The sequence below is a fragment of the Macaca nemestrina genome, chromosome 8 (assembly GCF_043159975.1).
Source record: "Macaca nemestrina isolate mMacNem1 chromosome 8, mMacNem.hap1, whole genome shotgun sequence".
NCBI classification, from domain to species: domain Eukaryota; kingdom Metazoa; phylum Chordata; class Mammalia; order Primates; family Cercopithecidae; genus Macaca; species Macaca nemestrina.
The window spans coordinates 95,414,435-95,428,672 of record NC_092132.1 but is presented as its reverse complement, the minus strand read 5'-3'; the positions used below and the strand labels follow the sequence as shown (position 1 = coordinate 95,428,672).

The window sequence follows — 14,238 nt, the reverse complement described above, 5'->3', positions numbered from 1 at the left end:
AAAAACACCAGGCTAGATATATTTACTTGTGTGTTCTTCCCCAAATTCAAGGAGTAAACAGATTGAATTATAAATAAAACATTCCAAATAAAATCCTAAGTACAGATGCTTAATTGATAAATATAACTAACAGCTTATGAAATAAATAATACAAAATTTTCACAAAATCTTTGAAAATACAAGAGGAGGGAGCACATAAAAACTCAATCTTTGAGGACAATATTATCTTGATATAAAAACCGGGCAAATATATCACATGAAAAGAAAACTACAGGCCTACATCCCATATCAATATAAACACACAAATCTTCAAAGTAATACAAGGAATCCAGAAACTTATTTATCCCAGCATTGTAAATTTTATTTATCCAGGACTGCAATACTGGAAAATAAATTAATTTAATTTTCCATATTAATAGAAAAAAGAAAAAAAGCACATAATCACCTTAATATAAGCATAAATTACAGTTAATGAAATCCACACCCTTTCATGATAAAAATACCCAACAAACTAAAAATAGAAGAGAAATTCTTCAACTTGATACAAGGCATCTATGAAAAATCCACAGCTAATTCACACTTATTGGTGAAAGATTGAATACTTTCCCCCTAAGACTGCGAATAAGACAATGATATGTGCTCTTGCCACTTATATTAAACATTGTAATAGAAAGTCTAGCCAGGTTAGTACGGCAAGAAAAAGAAATAAAACATATGCATTTTGGAAAGAAAAAAATAAAATTACGCTAGAGGACATTATCTTTAGATGGAAAATCTTGACACAAACATGCACATACAAGAAGAAAATATTTAAATTAAAAACATACTCAGCAAGATAACATCATATAAGATCAAAATTTAAATATAAATTGTATTTTATACACTAGCAATATGCAATCCAAATAAAATTGAGAACTGTTCCATTGATAGCAGCATAAAAATAATAAAATGCTTATAAATAAATTTAATGAAAAAGTGCAAAAATGTCTCTATCGTTTCCTAGGGCTGCCATATTAAAGTGCCACAAATGAGATGCTTCAAATAACCAACATTTATTGTCTCACAGTTGTGTAAGTTTGAAGTCTGAAATGAAGGGGTCAACAGAGTCATGAAACATGTACAAAGAGCCTTACCTCTTCCTAGTTTTCGGTGGTTTGCCAGGAATCTTCAGCATTCCTCGACTTGTAGCTATGTAACCCCATACTCTGCCGTTCTGCCACCCAGTATTCTTGTGTGCCTCTCTCTTCACATGCTTGTCTTCCTGTAGAAACACCAGTCATATTGGACTAGGTAGTGACCCTACCTTTAAATATGTTCACATTCAGAAGTACTGGGATTAGGACTTTAGCCTACTTTTCTGGGGGAAGACAAAATCCAAACCATAAGAATTTGCATTCTGGGAACCACAAGATACTTTTGAACAAAATTAAAGATGATCTAAATTTTTAAAAATATCTCATGGTGATGGATTTTAATATTGTTAAGATGTTTATGCCTCCAAAATTGACCTAAAGAAACAATGTTATCCTTTTCAAAATTTCAGCTTTTTTGCATAAATTGAGAATCAGATGATAAAATTCATATGCAAGAGACCTAGAATAATTGAAACAATTCCAGAAAGGTGGAAAAAAGTTGGAGGACTCATACTATATTTCCTGATTTCAAAACTTACTAAAAAGATAGAGTAATCAGATAATGTTATATAAACTGATTACTGTAACGTAATATGAAGATACACATATAAATTGAGTAAAGTTGAGAGTTCAGAAATACAGTTTTACACTTAAATTCATTGTTACAACATTTTATCAATGTGACAAAGACAATTCACTAAGTAAGTAATAGCATTTTTGTCAAATGGCACTAGGACTTCTGGATATCCACATGCAAAAAGAATTAAGTTGAATGCCTAATTTACACCATATAATAATTAACTTAAAATGCATTATGCACTTAAATGGAAGAGCTAAAATTACAACACTCTTACAGGAAAACGTAAGAATAAATTCTTGTGCCCTAAAGTTAGGCAATTGTTTCTTGACCATGCAAACAAAATCACAAGGAAAAAACTTAAAAGTAGATAAGTTGGATTTCATTAAAATTAAAAACAAGTTTGTACCTCAGTGGACACTATGAATAGATCAGTTTATAAAATTAGATAAACTATTTGTCAATTACATTTCTAGTAAGGGCCTAGTATCCAGAATATATAAGCATTTCTTTTAACTGACAGGAAAAAGACGACCCAAATTTAAAAATTCAAGGAATTAAAAAGATATTTCTCCAAAAGAAGATACACAAATGCACCATATGCAAATGAAAGTATGTTTAATATCATTAGTCATTATTGAAATTAAAATCAAAACTACATTGAGCTATCACTTTATGTCCACTAGGATGGCCATTGCCAAAAAACAGACAGTAATAAATGCTAGCCCAGATGCAGAGGAATTGAAACACTCTTACATTGCTGGGGGCATCTGAAATGGCACAGCTGCCTTACAAAACCTTTGCTAATACCTCAAAATATTTAGCCTAGAGTTCTCATGTGACCCAGTAACTCCACTGCCATGATAAATGAAAACACGTCCCATATTCACCCAAGATAAATGAACACACATTAACAGAAATGCTTTTACAAAAAGGCTCATAGTGGAATTACGCACCATAGTTACAAAGTGGAAATGATCCAAATGACCATTAACTGATGAATGGATGAACAAAATATGGAATGCCTTTACAAGGGAATAGTCTTTGTCAATAAAAAGAAGGAAATACTGATACATGTTATAACATGGCCAAACCTTGAAAACATGAAAACATTAAGCTAAGTGAAAGAAGTAAAAAACAAAATCACATATTGTATGATTTCATTTATATATAATGTCCAGAATAGGCTAATCCATAGAAATATAAATGGACTGGTGGTTTCCAGGGATTAGGGAGAGGAACACATAGGGAACAATTTTTTTCTTTGTGTAAGACAGTAGTGATGATTTTGCTACCCTGGGAATATAATAAATGTCATTGAATTATAGACTACAAAAGTGAACTTTATGGTTTACAATGAATGATTTATATTTTGATTATAAATATGCATATATATAAATATATATAATTTTTTTTTTGTGTGTGTGTGTGTGTGTAATCCAGGATAGTATCCTGGACAGAATCCTGGATTGTTTAAGCTGCCAAAAGTTCCAAATTAGTAACACATGAACTTGTTCAATGACTCCTTTGTCACCTCTTGAAATTAATTCCAGTCATTTATTTATCTACAACACAACCCCCACCAGAACACATACACATTGTGAGCTAAACTTCATTTTTTTGATGACTTCTCTCATATTCTAAATCCATACTTCCTTTTTCAAGCAATTTTTGAAACACCAGAACTATTGATTGAGCTCCCATCGGGTGAAGAACAAGATACTTCTCATTACTATCAGGGACTGTGTCAGGTATCTTAAGCAATCCAGAAAAATTTTTGTATCATATTCCTGCCTGTAAGAAGTGGCATTTTAATTCTGGCTTTGATCCTCTTACCTACTATAATATTGATTCTCAATAAAAAAGATGAAGTTATGATCACCCTTATGTGAATATTCCCAAATCTCCAATTTCTGCATTGGGTCTCTGATGAGTTGATTATCATTATTTAATGGACTCCAACTGTGACAACATAACACATTTTTCACAAATGCGCTCCCTTCTGGGCAGCTCCCTTCTCAGCAAATGATGTCATCATTTACCTACTTGCCCTTGCCAGAAACCTGGGCATTGTTTGTAAATATTTCTTCTCACTTACATTCTACATTCAACCAGTCACCAAGTTCTATGTACTTTACCTTCTAAAGAGATTTTACATCTCTCCAATATCTCCTTACCCATTACTTATTTCCTTAAGCATTACTTATCTCCTTACCTTTTACTGCTATCTTTGGCCAAGGCATCATCTTTTCATACCTATATTACTGAACAAACCATAAACTCTTTCCATCTTTGTTCCATATCATTTTTCATACTGTTGCCAAAATGTTCCTTTTCATGAGAGCATTTCTCAGTGGCTTCCACTGTTCAAGGTAATGTATATAATTTTTAACCTGGTGATTGAATAACCTGCTCCTTGACTACCGTTCCTGCCTCAGTTCTTATTATTTATTCATTTTCGAGTTAGGGTTTTACTCTGTTCCCAAAGCTAGAGGGCAGTGGTGCAATCATGGATCACCGCAACCTTGAACTCTTGGGTCCAAGTGATTTTCTGACCTTACCCTCCAGAGAAACTAAGAATCCAGGTGTGCACCACCATGCCCAGCTAATTTTTTATTTTTACTTATGGTAGAGATGGGGTCTTGCTATGTTGCTCAGGCTAGTCTCAAACTGCTGGGCTCAAGTGTTCCTCTGAGACCTCTCGAGGTGCCGCCTCTCAAGGTACATCCCACCTCGGTCTCTCAAGGCATGAGCCAGCGAACTAGGCCTGCAGTTTTTTTTAACTTCTCTCACACATATGGCTGAACCACCCTGCCCTTTCTTAAATTCTTCAAATGGGCTGCAATCAACTCATCATTCCAACTTGCCTGTAATTCAGACTTTTTCCCACACTAACCTCAACTGCTTCAATGGCCCATCTAGCTAACATCTACTGAATATTCAGAACTCACTAAGCTGATACTGCTTTTAAGACTTTTTCCCTGACCACCCCCAAGTTGGTGAGAATATACTTGGTATTAACCTCCCTTAACAGTTTCTAGTATTTATGTGTTCCATTTTCTCTATTCCCATATGCATTGCTACCTCTGGGAAAGCAAGAAGCACTCCTATTTTATTGTATCTTGCTTTGAAAAAAATCTGGTGATAAGTAAATATTTTTGAATGAAGAAATATGATTTGAAAGGTGTTTGCCAGGTTTTCAATAAACTTTAAAAAACATGTTAATGCTCCTGTTTCTTTACATTGAAGAAGTCCCTCTCATGATGCTCCATGGTGCTGGAATGCATGGGGCAGGGAGGAAAACAGATGTCTTCTTATTCCTGTGTGGGTGAATTTATTAACATCTCTGAATCTCAATTTCATCATCTGCAAGAGGCATTAGAACACATGAGGACTGTTTGAGGGTAAAACGAAATGTCTGTAAAGCATGCCAATTGAGGAAGCAGCTCTTGCCTTTCCTATCTTTTCTCGGCAGTCAGTCCTGAGAAGGGGTACCTCAGAAGTTGGTTCTAACTCATAACCTGTTCTTTTTTTCTCTTGTAAGAAAACAAGTCATTTCCATTATTTCTAAGCAAGAGTTGGAGAAACAAACACATTAATGTATTTTATCATTTTAAAAAATTGTTTGTCTTATAGACTTCATAGGCCCTGTTTTTCTTAAGAAAATATATTTTACTGTCTTTTTATTGGAAACACTGGATAATGTACCACGCCAGGTAATTCTGTTTGACCCCATTTTTCTATCCTTTCTGTTTTGAAGGGCTTGGAAGCAGTTCCAAAGGGAGGGAAAAATGAATCATCGCCTTTCCATGCAAGCATTTTGGATTGTCAAATTGGATTTGAAAATAACCTCATATTGTTCCACTTCACAATAGAAAAAACATGAATTTCTATCAGCCTCATGACCTTCTTGTTTACCCTGGTACTCCTGCTTTAATCTAAGGATTCTCTGTTCTTGAGCTTGCATAGGAGCTGAGTTAGAGCAAATTAATGAAAGACAATGTGTCCTACTATGTTCTGCAGATAAAATATCAGGATCATTCATAAAGGTCAAAGCTGAGTGAGCCCAGAGGAGATTTTGGACCTGGGATTGACCTTAGGCACTTTGTCTGAAAGAGAGCCTGGACCTTACTCGAGGCTACAATATCTTCCTCCTCCTATTGCTATGGAAATGTTTCTCTTATTTTTTATTTATTTTATTTTATTTTTTTTTTTGAGACGGAGTCTCGCTCTGTCACCCAGGCTGGAGTGCAGTGGCCGGATCTCAGCTCACTGCAAGCTCCGCCTCCCGGGTTTACGCCATTCTCCTGCCTCAGCCTCCCGAGTAGCTGGGACTACAGGCGCCCGCCACCTCGCCCGGCTAGTTTTTTGTATTTTTTAGTAGAGACGGGGTTTCACCGTGTTAACCAGGATGGTCTCGATCTCCCGACCTTGTGATCCGCCCATCTTCTCTTATTTTTTAAAGCAAACATCCATGCCAGATACGTGACACAGCAGAAAAGCTGTGGAGAAGGATGAAGTCAGGAGTTTGGAACCATCTTTCAAAATATATAGCCCAGTGGCTAAATTTTCAGGCTCTGGAGTGTGTCCAACCTCTTGAGTTCCAATCTGTTCACAAACCACACAAAGTGGGTTTCTTAATCACTTCATGCAAGCAGTCACATCATTAGTAAAGTAAGAAAGATGACAACATTTCTTTCCTGTGATGCTGTGTGGTTTACTGTATGTAAAGTCGTTTAGAACATTGTCTGGTGCAAAGCACCAGCAGTGTTAGCTGTAATTATCAAGTTTCAGCTTCCAACAATGTCAAGCAAGACAGATGAGTGAATGGGCCCCGTGGAGGCAATTGGGGATTGCTGGAACAGCAGGACACTGGGCTGTATGTGTTAGGATCAAGGGCAGACATGTTTTATTTCAAAATAAACAAGCAAGCCAACAAATCCTCACTGAGCCTCCAGGCTTATGTTTATAGAGTGTAACCATGTCATCTACCCTGTGTTTTGAGATTTAACCTTTAATTTATTATATCAAACCTAAGTATATTGTTGTAAGAGATAAGAGAGGAAGTCATATTTCATCATGCATTTCTTTAGTGATTTAGCAAAACATAATTTAGAGGAAATATTTAAACTTGTTATAGTTACTATGAAATAAATTACATGGACAGTCTCTCTCTATCATTTCTTTCATTTTTAAGGGAAGAATTGTTTTACTCAGAACGTGGTGCTCTCCTAGCCAGAGAAACAGTCAGTTTGTCATATGCTCATCTTTTGTCATATTTGTTAGAGGGCTATGCTGAGTGGAAATGCAGCTGTCACAGGTAAGTTCAGCTCATAGGTGGAAGCCAGGATGCACACAGACACAATGGGCTAAGGTGATTATATGCTATCGGGAGAGATGGCTTGGCTGAGCCTGTACATTCTTTTTTTTTCTTCTTTAGAAGCTTTACACTTTTCTGTTTTTGTTTTTCATCTTTCTAACTTTATTTGAAATGCTACAGTGGAGCAGAAAGTGTGTAGGCTGTAAAATGAAAGAGAACAAGGTCAAAGTCAAATCCAAGATCTGGTACCGACCTGGGAAAATTACATAATCTCCCCAAGCACTGGTGTCAAAATCTGTAAACTGGAGGTGATATGTCATCATAAGGACAGCTTTAAGGATTAAATGCATAAGATATATAGTAAGGCCTAGAGCACTACGTACACAGGATGAAGTGTCATCGGAAGCTTCTTCCTCCTCTGTCTTTAGATTCTACAGAATTTGCAAACTGGAACTGTTTCCATCCCTGTTTGAGTTGCTCAACAGGACTTGGCTAGGCCCTTTCATGTCAGCACATGGATGTCGGAATGAACCTATTTCAGGGATGTTAATGATCCCAGGACCCAGGATCATTTCAGTTTAGGGAATAATATGCACACAGTTTTTGACTGATGATATGTCTTGCAGACAGTGATAGTCTATGTGCACTTTTTAACTTACTGAATATTATTTGCATGTAATTTGATAAGGCACTTACACATGTTGGAAAATATGACTCATACACACTCGGTGGTTGACGGTAAGTCAAAAATTTTTGTAAATTTCTAGGGGTGAAAAATCTAAAGCTCCACCTCAGAATCCCAAGTCTGAAAGAGATCTTTGAGATTTCTAAAGCCACTTTTTAAAATTTACACACTATAAACTGCAGACTCTGAGGGGTTGGAGAGTTGCCACCAGAGGCCCTTGTACCACACAGGCTGCAAACATGGTATGTGGAAAAGATAAATAATATTTTCACAACAAATGCTATTTTTTTCAAATGCATATAGACGTTTATATGATTAATAAGAGCAGAAACACACAGATGAGATTGTTTTTAACGTAGACATCTCGATTAGTGGTTTCTAAATACACTCATATGGTAAATGTTTTCTTCAGGCTGGAAGCCACACACCTTATCTAAATCTATCCATTTCCTATAAGGAAGCTGAAACTTAGGAAGTCCAAGTGATTTTTGGAGTGGCACAGCTAAAGGTGGTGGAGCAGAGTTTAGAAAACATATCTTCACACAATGTCCAACTTTCCAAAGCTATCTTGAATTTTTTAATTCAAGTTTTAACTTTGAAAATTGATATACAGTTGTGAAGTTATATGCAATGACCCTGAGTACCCTTTAACCAATTTCCCTCAATAGTTGACATTTTCAAATGATGGTACAATAAAGCAATGAGGATACTGACATTGATAAAATCAGTTGATGTTTTTCAGATCCAGTTTTACTAAATATTTGTGTGTGTGTGTGTATATGTGTGTGTGTGTGTGTGTGTGTGTGTGTGTGTGTGTGTGTGTAGTACCATGCAATTTTATCACAGGTAAAATGTCTTAAGTACATCACCTGCATCAAGATACAGAGCAGTCATTGCCACAAGGATTCCTGCTGTTGTGCTTTAATAACCATACCTCTCTCTCTTACCCTCTCCACCTGACTTCCTTAACCCCTGGTAAGCAATAAATTGTTCTCCATTTTCCAAACTTTCTCATTTCAAGAATGTTGTATAAATGCAATCATACAGTGTGCAGGCGTTTGGGATTGCCATTTTTCACTCAATAACATTCCCTCAAGATTCATCCAAGTTGTTGCTCATATCAACAGTTCATTCTTTGTTTATTTCTGAGTAGTATTACATAGTATCCATGTGACAGTTTTTTTAGCCCTTGTTCCATTGAAGGACATTTGGGTTGTTTCTACTTTTTGACTTTTATGAATAAAGCTGCTATAAACATGCATTTCAAATTTTTGTATAAAATAAGTTTTCATTTCACTGAGATAAATGTTCAAGATTAAGATTGCCAGATTGCATAGAAGTTGCATGTTTAGCTTAGGTCAATTTTGTTGTTGTTTTGACAGATTTATTGAGCTATAATTCACATAGCTTATAACTCACTCGTTTGAAGCATACAATTTAATATATTTTAGTGTATGTACAGAGTCATACACCCATCAACATAATCAATGTTAGAATATTTTCATTACCCTTAAAAGAAACACTACACCTCTAAACATTACCCTACCATTTATCCAACTCCTCAAGCCTTGGTACAACACTAACCTACTCTCTGTTCCTATAGATTTGCCTATTGTAAACAATTCATATAAATGGAATCATACAGTATGTTACTTTTGTGACTCACTTCTTTCACTTAGCGTAATGTTTCTCAGATTCATCCATTTTGTAGTGTGTATCACCTAGATTTTGAAATTGTTGAATAGGATTTCACTATATGACTATATCATATTTTATTTATACATTTATCAGTAAATGGACAATTGGATTAACTATACCTTTTGGGTATCATGAATAATGCTTTGCTTAATATTTGCGTACATTTTTTTGTGTGGACGTAGTGTTGTCATTTATCTTAAGTGTACACCTAGAAGTAAAATTGCTGGACAATGTGGTAACTCTACCTTTAACTACTTGAGGAACTATGAGACTGTTTTTCAAAGCAGGAGCATTATTTCATTTTACATTCTTACCTGCAGTAGATGAGGGTTCTAGTTTCTCACCATTCTCACCATGTTTGCCAACACCTGCTATTTTCTGTCTTGATACAGATATCGTAGTGGGTATGAAGTGGTAACTTACAATAAAGGCGGTTTTGACTTACATTTTCCTGATGGCTAGTGATGGGAAGCATCTTTTTGTGTGCTTTTTTGGTCATCCGTATAGATTCTTTGGAGACATATCTATTCAGATCATTTGACCATTTAAAAAAAATTGGGTCAATCGTCTGCTTATCACTGAATGGTAATTAATTTTTCTTTATATATTCCAGATAAAGTATCTTATCAGATTTGCATTTTTTTTTCTCATTCTATGGCCTTTCACTCCCTTGATGGTGTCTTTTGAAGAACAAAAGTTTTTACTTTTGATGAAGTCCATCTTCTTTGTCATTTGTTGCTTATACTTCTTGTGTCATATCTAAGCTTTATTCCAAAACACGAACACTTGTACCTATGTTTTCTTCTAGTGTTTTTATTACATTAGTTCTTACATTTAGGTCTTTAACTAATTTTGAGGTTTTTTAGATGGTGTGATTTATAAGGATTTCTTGCCTTTTTTTTTCTTATCACAGAGGCTTGACTTAAAACTTCCTGCACTATGTTGAATCAAAGTGGTAAGAGCAGACATCCCTGACTGCCTCTGATCTTAGGATTTCTCACTATTAGGCCTTTCACTTCTTAAAAAACCTATGGCTTTTTATAATGCTATTTCTCTAGTTGAGGTATTTTTCCAATATGTTCAGCTTGCCTGAGGTCTACCCTACCCCTATGGATATGTTTTGAGGTTTGTTTAATGCTTTTTTATGTCAATTTGTCTGATCATATAGTTTTTCTTCTGTGGCCTGTTCATATTGTATATAACATTGATTGATTTTTGCATGTCAAACCAGCAATCCCTGGAATAAATTCCACTTAGTCACAGTGTAAATATCTTATTATATACTGTTGGATTCAGTTGGCTAATATTTTGTTGAGACTTTTAATGTTTAAGTTCAAGAGAAAGTTTATTTGTTTTTGTTCTGTCTTTGGTGCTGCTACCTGGGTACTGGCCTTAAAAACGAGTTAGAAAATGATCTCTTCTTTAATTTTATGAAAGGGGCTCTGTAAAATTATTGTTAAAAGCCTTATTCAAATGTTGTGCAAAATTCAAAAGCAAACCAGTTTAAGCCTAAAGACTTTACTGGGGGGAAGATTTTAAATTATGACTTCAATCTATTTAATGATTACAGAATAATTTAGATTAATTATCCTTTTTGGTTGAGTTTTTACAGTTTGTAGTTTTCAAAGAATTGATCTATTTCTCCTAGTTTGCCAAACTTCTGAACGTAAAGTTGTTTATGGTGTTCCACAGTTACCTTTTTAATGGTTTCAGGATCTGTATTAATACACCCTCTTTTATTCCTAGTATTGGTCATTCGTGTATTCTCATTTTTTTTGTCATTTGTGCTAACAGTTTAATTCCTTTACCTCCTGGCTCCTTCATATCATTCTGGTTCCATTTCCCCTGCTAGCTTCTCAAGGAACTGACTCTTGACAACCGTGTCTGAAATACCCTGCAACTCTTAATGCTTTTGTCCACATCACCATGTTTTATTGTCTTCAGAGCAGTTATAAATTTCATACAGTATCTTACATTTATTATTTACTTCCCTCTCACTGGTAGGTTAAAATATGGATTCCCTTGTAATGTTAAGTGCTTAGGACAGTGATTGGCATACAGTGATTCCTCAGTAAATGTAGAATAAAAAATTTAAGAAGAAATATAAAGCCATAAAGTGAGTAATTAAATATGATTGAGAGGATTCCACAAATTTATGTTTTAGGTTGATATCTTAAAATAGTTATTCAAATATCATGAGTCAATGAAATAATCAATTTACATATTGGCAGGTGATTTTCAAATAAATGAATTGGATTATGTTGCATATTTAATAAAATGTGATACATTGAATTTACTGTAATTAGGAAATGTCTTTCACTAATGTCTGGAAAAAGATTCTGTAAAGCATCATGTTTTTATCTTATTTTTGTTTAGCTGTTTGAGGAATAAAAACAATTGTAATTTTGCATAACAAATATCCTGAGGCAAGCAAATGAATAAATAAAAAGATGCATAAGTAAATTGAATCAATAAAATGGCATTTTAATTTCAAATCCAATTTAGTGATACTGAGTTGCTAGGCATTTCTTTGGTTATAACCTATCAAAAACATCAAATTGTAATTATTTACTACCCTTAAGAAAAATATGTGACTCTATTATATTTTTCTTTTACTGCATCTTATAGAATACTATAAAATTCTTATTAAACAACTTGTTTCAGGAAATATTATAGACATTTTCAGGATCATTTCAGAACATTTGACCGCTGATTCAACAGAATGTTACGAATTTTGTTATAGGTACTCTGGCAGTTTAATAGAAATACAAGAGCTTAGTTCTTAAATATGCTATTTAACCAATATGGAAGGTATTTGTCAAGGAGGGAGTACATTTGATGAAGTATATACATACAACATAAATCTACTACCTTCCTCATTTACTCAAGGTGTAGATATCTTCCTAGGATGCTTTGGCTAGAGCATCAGTAAATGTAGATTAAAAAATTTAAGAAGAAATATAAAGCCATAAAATGAGTAATTAAATATGATTGAGAAAATTCCGTAAGATTTAGGTTTTAGGTTACTAGCTTAAAATAGTTATTCAAATATCATGAGTCAATAAAATAATCAATTTACATTTGATTGCCTATGGCACCTCATTTCCCATGATACTTTCTCAGCTTAAAATAAACTCCACATCATCTGGGCGCTGTGGCTCACACCTGTAATCCCAGCACTTTGGGAGGTCAAGGCTGGTGGATCACAAGATCAGGAGTTTGAGACCAGCCTGGCCAACACAGTGAAACCCCATCTCTACTAAAAATACAAAAATTAGCTGGGCATAGTAGCACACACCTGTAATCTCAGCTACTAGGGAGACTGAGGCAGGAGAATCGCTTGAACCTGGGAGGCGGAGGTTGCAGTGAGCCGAGATTGTGCCATTGTACTCCAACCTAGGTAACAAAAGAAAAAATTCCATCTTAAAAAAAAAAATTAAATAAACCCCAAGTCATAACAGCTTTTCATTTTCTTGGCTCTTCCTCCCAACTTTACTGAGGTATACTTGACAAATAAAAATTATGTACATTTAAGATGTACTGTGTAGTATTTTGAGATATATATATACACACACACACATATATATATTATGAGTGTGTGTGTGTATATATATATATATATAAAGAATTACCACAGTCAAGCTAATTAACATAATTATCATCTCATGTAGTTTTTAAAATTTACTTTGTTTTATTTTTGTAGTGAGAACTGGAGTAACAATTTTCTGGAAATAGTGTCAATAGTAATACTTAGAATAACAACACAATGTCAAATTTAAAAACAATTAATTAAATTCCTTTCCTTTTCTCCCCCCACCATTTTTGTGTGTTTGTATATCTATGCTATAGCAATAAAAATGCTTCCAGGCAGAAATGAATGCGGGCATTGAAGTAAAAACACGTGAACTCATAATTCCTTTTCCATGTTCCATGTTGTAAATCTGCAGTGAAGAATAAATAGAAACTATTTTCACTTCAGTGTTTAAAATAATACAGGATTTAATGGGAATAATCTAATTGCATGATCTTCATTTATCTTGACAGACAATTCCCACTGCACTTGACTTTGTACCGTTATATCTGTTGAACTAGCTAGTCACCAGTGGTGTCTAATACCTATTAAACAATTTATTAGAAAATCCTCAAATGGAAATAAAAAACAGTAAAGAAAATATTGTAGTCTTCTGTGGAAAACTCCACTGGAAAAAAGAAGGACAATGAATTTGATTATAGCAATAAATGCACAACATGAATATCATTAACCATTACTTATTCTTTCATCAGTTTTTTTTTTTTTTTTTTGAGACGGAGTCTTGCTCTGTCACCCAGGCTGGAGTGCAGTGGCCAGATCTCAGCTCACTGCAAGCTCCACCTCCCGGGTTCACGCCATTCTCCTGTCTCAGCCTCCCAAGTAGCTGGGACTACAGACGCCCGCCACCTCGCCCGGCTAGTTTTTTTTGTATTTTTAGTAGAGACGGGGTTTCACCGTGTTAGCCAGGATGGTCTCCATCTCCTGACCTCGTGATCCGCCCGTCTCGGCCTCCCAAAGTGCTGGGATTACAGGCTTGAGCCACCGCGCCCGGCCAGTTTTTTTTTTTTTTTTTTTTTTGAAAGACATATAAAGCCATTCTGCTGTCACCAATAGTCGGCTTACATTTGTCTTAAATGTGCCTTCTCTTATGAAAGACAGCAAAGGTCTATGCGATTTTTACATTTAGTATTGTTGCTGTCTCTCTTTCATTAGTTTGTTCCTTTTCTGTGCAAGCAATTCCAACGAAGTTTTACAAACTTGGAAACATTCTTATTTCCTACACATGTGGTTTTT

General features: G+C 34.9%; 1 protein-coding gene across 17 annotated transcripts in view; it reads left to right on the top strand.

Moving 5' to 3' along the window:
* LOC105495692 (syntrophin gamma 1) overlaps positions 1–14,238 on the top strand; it is an 893,014-nt gene that overhangs the window by 137,748 nt on the left and 741,028 nt on the right. The window lies entirely within an intron of this gene.